Below are 6,348 nucleotides of genomic sequence, written 5' to 3'. Positions count from 1 at the left end.
TGATCACAGTGGGATGGAGGGCTGGTGGACCAGGTGAGCTCAGGTTTAGGTAGATCCCCTCTGAGCTGCAGGTGATCCTGTTTCCCACCTGCTGGAGGTCGACTTTACCAACTGGAGCTGCACAGAAAGTAAACAATGAAAAAAGCTTTTGCTTTATATGAAGTTTCTTAGAATATATTGGATAACAATAATAGTGATGGCGTCTTCATTGTCTCACATGGATTAAAGATAAAATGTCCATCTACTGGACACAATCTTCAACACGAAACTGAACATCAGGACCTTCATGAAGGAGGATTTACTGCAGCACTGAAAAACTTTTTGTTTTGTATTTTCATATTTTACTGTGTTTCTCACCGTCCACTTTCAGGATGGTAAATGATTCCATGTCTTCCTTTGTGGTGCTGGTGTAGCACTTGTATCTCCCCTGGTCCTGAAACCTGCAGCCCTGTCAGCTGGAGTGAGGCGTTTCCTCCTGAGATCTGGTCCTCGAACACTGGACGTCCTGCCGCTGAAGCGCTGGTCCTGGTGAGCAAGCTGGTCTTTGTTTTGGTAGAAGGAGTGACAGGACTGTTTCCTGCTGTCACCTGAATCCAGTGGATGATCACATTAGTGTCGCCCTGGAAGCTGCACGGTAAGATGCAGCTCTCCATGAAAACACAGGACACCTCAGTGTCTGCAAACACATCAGGTAAAGAGACGACAAACATACAGGAGCTTTGACTGCAGTCAAGTCGGACATCAGTCTACTTCAAAATGAGTTTAATGACAGTTCAAATCTGTTAATAAAAATATCGTAATAATTTGTGAAACAGTCAGTAAATGTTGTTTATTGATCCATGTAGCCCCATGTAGATTTTTTTTTTCCTGGCATCTTTTCACAAGATCATGGCACATGTAGACATGCTGTTAACCAGCTGCAGAAGAGGAACATCGACTCTGTCTACATCACAGGAGTCATTCAGAGGTTCACCAACAGCATAAAGCTATCAGGTAGGCTATGTCATTTTTCACATTGACTGATATAATGTTTATGAAAAGAACTAACATAAATTACATGTCTGAACACAGTAGAATAACTCATAATTTTAATAAATAATAACTAAGCCATTTTTCACAGTTTTAAATACAATGAATCAGTTAGGAGAAGCTAGTAGAAATGTATTCATGCAGTGACAATACACAGTGCTGGACTGATTTTATATCTCCAGCAGGTTGGTCTTCTGAAGCCGTTATTGTGCACAGTGACTTATGTATCTTCTGTTTGTATCAGGGACTCTGCTCCTCCATCTGTGCAGCAGCCATCCACAAAAGAAACAGAAGTCAAGAGGAGCAGCACCGGTTAGCTACAGAGGTGAGCTGTAACATTGTTCTATATACAGGACATGAGGTGTTTTACCTTCGGCATCTTTATTGGTCCCCAGGTTTCAAGGAGTGGGAGATAAATGCTGGTTAGACTCCAGTTGGTAAGTTTTATGTTCCTATGCCAGTTTTTCTGTGTATAGTTAACTTTAATCACCATCCACCTGTAAATATTATTAATAATACTATTATATTGTAATTTTGTATTAAGAGGATTCACTAATGTATTTAATCCAATTGCTACATTTATGTTCCTATGACACAGTTTTTCTTTGTATAATAGTTATTTTTTAATCATCATCCAACTGTAAATGTCTCTGAAGAACTTTATTTTGTATTAAGAGTATTCACTACTAATAATCATATCTTCATATCATTGTCATTATCTGTCCAAACTATGATTTCTAAGAGGCGGAATTAAATAATTATTTTTATCCCTAAAACAATGGTATCTTTTGTTTGGGTTCTTTTATTGGGTAGTTTACCGAAAGCTTCTGGCACATACAGCCTCACCTAGAATATAACAACACGTATAATATTATTATTCAAATTATTATCACATTACTATGAACTGCTTTTTTTTTATTTTACTATTGGTCATTACAGTAAAAGGTTAGATAGAGACAGAACACAGGCGGGTGACTTGGATGTGAAGCCCAGACTGCCTCTGATGTCTCTGCCTGTACATGTTTATTGGTACGTGGAGTAAAGGTCCACACGAGGTGACTCGACTGAAAACCAAAACGCTCACACTGCTTTGGCAGCACGCACGCCCAACTACGAACGCAGCTCAGGGCGCGCGAAGCACCGAGCAGAGGCCCATCATCCTCTGTATTCTCTGTCCTCTTCCGACATGACTGGGATTTCTTTTTTGGGAATGGGAAAGGAAGGAAGTGATGTCATTACCCGCCCCCTATCGGAGTGAGTGGTGCGACAAGGGAAAAGTTATTTACTGTTAAAGCTTTTCTTTTCTTCTTTTTAAAGCAGCGAGAAAAGATTGAAAGAAAATGCTGGAAAAAAATCACTTTCAAACATGGAGGATTATTGCACGAGCTGTATGAAAGAGACTGACACAAAAAACATGAAATTAAATGAGAGGCATTTATGGATATGTTTAATATTAGTCAATTTATTTTCAATAAATTAAATATATTAAAGTTGATTTTTAATTGTTAATATAGTATATAGGTTTTTTGTTGTTTTCTGTTGCAGAGCCGTTTCATGGTGGGGGGGGGACACAGCTCCCGCCACCCTTCTCAGCTCCTCGATCTGTATAGCATCACTCTACTCTGCACCCTCTCAACGCACCACAGACCAAAGAGTAGCAACGGTGGATCTGGGATACGCTCATGTGAGTGTTTCATATACGGTAGGCATCCAGCTGTGTGTGTTGGTGATAGATGCTTCACTGTGGCCAGTTTCCTGAGAATGTCGTGTCGTGGAGGGACCGGACATACCGCACGCACGGCTAGCCAGCTGGTGAGCAGCGCACAACACCTCTGCCACAACAACTGAAGGTTTGATTTTTGGAACACTTTTCTCAAAGTCTGCCACCAACAAACTCTACAGGAGCAGACCCCTCAGTGCTTTTATACCAACTTAGGTTGCATGATCACACTAGTTTCATACAAACTTAGCTCCCAACCTACATATGTCTTCTTTCATAATATCAACATCTATCCCGAATGGAGGCGAGGTCTCACGAGAAGCACCCACTCTAATTCAGGCTTATGTAGTCGATTGAAAAACTAATTTCCCTCTCTGAATCATTGAGCTATCAAAAAATCTGAAGACATTTTTTTCATTATTGTTGTATTTCATTTGGAGCTTTAGAAAATATAAACTTTATTTACATTGACAATGTGTTATTTAAAATATCTTAGCTGAAGTGTTAAAAATTCAACAATTCCTATGTCGGACTAAGACGGCAGGTCAGGAACAGTAGGAAACACAGCAGAGTCCGTTTCTCAGTCTACGTGAGTCCAGGTTATCCCTCCTCTATGGAGGATTATTGCACGAGCTGTATGAAAGAGACTGACACAAAAACATGAAATTAAATGAGAGGCATTTATGGATATGTTTAATATTAGTAAATTTATTTTCAATAAATTAAATATATTAAAGTTGAATTTTTAATTGTAGGTTGAAGGTTTTTGTTGTTTTCTGTTGCTGGAGCCGTTTCAGTGTTTCCACCTCCCACCACCAGAGGGCGCCTCCTGGATCGGGATAGTTGTGAAAGTTGTATTTCAGTAAGTCACGGTTGATGAGCTCCAGGTGTGGGTGGTTGGTGATGAGGTCGCTCCACTGTGGGCCAGTGTTTTCCTGGATGTCGTGTCTTCAGTGGAGGACGACGGTGGACAGAGCCGCAGCAGCTCAGCAGCTGGTGAGAGGAATCAACCTGCACAACAAATCTGAAGGTTTGATTTTGGACACTTCTTCTCAAAGTCTGTGTCACCACAAACTCTCACAGGAGCAGACCCCTCAGTGGCTTTTTAAGTAGTGTGTGGAGATACAAGGTTTTCATTCCCCAACAATATGATCTTTCTTATAAAATTCAAATTTTCATTGGAGGACTGACAGAGAGTCTAATTAGTATGTAGTCGATTGAAAACTAATTTCCCTCTCTGAATCATTGAGCTATCAGAAATCTGAAGACATTTTTTTCATTATTTGTTTATTTCATTTGGAGATTTGAGAAATCCAAACTTTATTTACATGAACACTGTGTGTGGGTGTGCGTGGGTGTGTGTGTGTGTGTGTGTGTGTGTGTGTGTGTGTGTGTGTGTGTGTGTGTATTAAAACATCAACATCTGTGTGGACTAAGACGCAGGTCAGAGACAGTGGAGGAAACAGTCAGTGTTGACTGGCTGATGAGGTGACAGCGCCCTTTATGAGTGTGATATTTTCAATGTGTTGCCAATGCACAATTACAATCATTCAATGGAATTAAATTATCAAAGAACTAAAAGAAAAGTGTAAAATGTCAACCACAATATTAACATGATAAAATACAATGTAATTATTAATAGAAGTAATTGAATAAATTGATAATGAAAATGAAAAAATAAATTAAATTATATACATATCCACATACATAAACAGTGCAGTTATCAAGTAAATAAAGACAAATTAGGTGGTGGTGGTAAATACATTTTCAAATGACAGAAGGACGACCATTTTACGACGATAATTTTATATTTTCTCATTTCATTCAGTGAGTTTCATGTTTTCATGTCATGTATTTAGTTAATTTCTGCTTCCAGTCGTCTGACACTCTCACTCTGATTGAGATCATCTTTTTATCCGAGACAGCCGTTAATTTCAAACTAGATTTCAACTGATGGAAAAAGATTTAACTGGTTTATTAATTGAATTACACTATACCATGATCTAGAAAGTGACTGCAGGAAATATAAATGAGACGAGACGTTAGAAAACTGGTCCTAACTAGTTCATTCAGCAGCAGTGCTTTTCTAATACAGAACATTTACTTACGTTGATATTTGATTGTAGTTTGACTGTCTGTACCCGTTTCCGCATATACTTGGGAGATATTTTGAGTCTAAAAAAAAAAAACCAAAAAACATTATTAATATAAATAACAAACAAGAAATTTATTAAAGTGTAGGAGGAACATTATTTTACCTCTTTTCTTTTCAAGGTACCAGACAAGAACAACTGCTGCTGAGACCAAAACAGCTGCACCCACCAAGTGTGGAATGACTCCATGAATGATTAAATCCTTATCTGCAGTAGAAATACAGATATTACAGTTAATAACAGTTCTCACTCATATAGACTAACAGTTCCTCACTTCATGCTGCCTCACCTGGACTCTGTATCCTCAGAAAGGTGTTGGTTATCAGTGTCTCCTCAGCATCACTCAGTTCACAGGTGTATATTCCCCCATGATGTGGAGATAAGTTCTGTAGCATGAGGCTGCCTGACTCTGACACACCTTTCACCTGCTGCCTCCAGCCCACTGAGACTGAGGAGGAGACGTCAGCTCTGGTCCGGGTCAGGATGATAAGAATGTGTTGAAATCTCTCAGGTGAGACGAAGCCTGTGAGGGAGGTGTTTGAGCCATACAGGGGAGTGTTGCAGATCTGGTCCGACTGACCAAGAAGCTGAGATGACAACAATCAACAAAAATGAAAAATGTCTGAATATTTTGTCAGATTCTGAATCTCCACGTAGCCTGACTACACGTCTCTTGCTAAAATCACTGCGAGCTGTTTAAACAAGTGGCTCTCCTTCTTGTTTCTGCGAGTGCTGATGCTGCAGCTGAGCTCGATCAGAAGTCGGCTGTCTGAAACCTGTCAGAGAAGACGTTCCTGATGTTGTGTTAGAGACGCTCTCCGCTCAAGTCTCTCGGACTTCAAGCTGGGCTCTTGAAGGTCACATTGGATGAGAGGGCTGGTGTGAACCAGGTGAGACTCAGGTTCAGGTCGAGACTACGCCCTCTGGAAGCTGCAGGTGATCTTGTTTCCCACCTGCTTGGAGGTCCCGACTTTACCAACTGGAGCTGCACAAAAGTAAACAATGAAAAAAGCTTTTGCTTAATGAAGTTCATTTAGTAATATAGTTGGATAGACAATAATAGTGATGGGCGTCCTTCAATTGTTTCACATGGATTAAAAGATAAAAATGTCATCTACCTGGACACACTCTTCAAGACACAACTGAACATCAGGACCTTCAGAAGAGGATTTACTGCATGCACTGAAAACCTTTTTTGTTTTGTATTTTCTATATTCTGTGTTTCTCACCGTGCCACTTTCAAGGTTGAATAATGATCATTCCTTCCCTGTTGGTGCCTGTGTAGACACTTTGTATCTCCCCTGGTGTCCTGACCTGCCAAGCCCTGTCCAGCTGGAGTAGGCGTTTCCTCCTGAATCTGGTCCCTCGAACACTGACGTCCTGCCGCTGAAAGCGCTGGTCCTGTGAGCGAGCTGGTCTTTGTTGTAGTAGAAGGAGTGGACAGGT

At 40.3% G+C, this 6,348-nt stretch overlaps 1 long non-coding RNA gene across 1 annotated transcript; it reads right to left on the bottom strand.

Moving 5' to 3' along the window:
* Positions 1-3,423: 3,423 nt before the first annotated feature.
* On the bottom strand, positions 3,424-5,358 carry LOC111224304. Its single transcript, XR_002665220.1, has 4 exons — positions 5,192-5,358; positions 5,008-5,109; positions 4,858-4,924; positions 3,424-3,760 (listed from the first exon to the last, which is right to left on the bottom strand). It is a non-coding gene; the product is annotated as an uncharacterized LOC111224304 (long non-coding RNA).
* Between the last annotated feature and the right edge of the window lie 990 nt (positions 5,359-6,348).

This window comes from Seriola dumerili, unplaced genomic scaffold (assembly GCF_002260705.1).
Source record: "Seriola dumerili isolate Sdu_G_001 unplaced genomic scaffold, Sdu_1.0 BDQW01000129.1, whole genome shotgun sequence".
NCBI lineage: Eukaryota > Metazoa > Chordata > Actinopteri > Carangiformes > Carangidae > Seriola > Seriola dumerili.
Note: the sequence above shows the minus strand (reverse complement) of the source record. Positions and strands in the feature narration are given on the sequence as shown.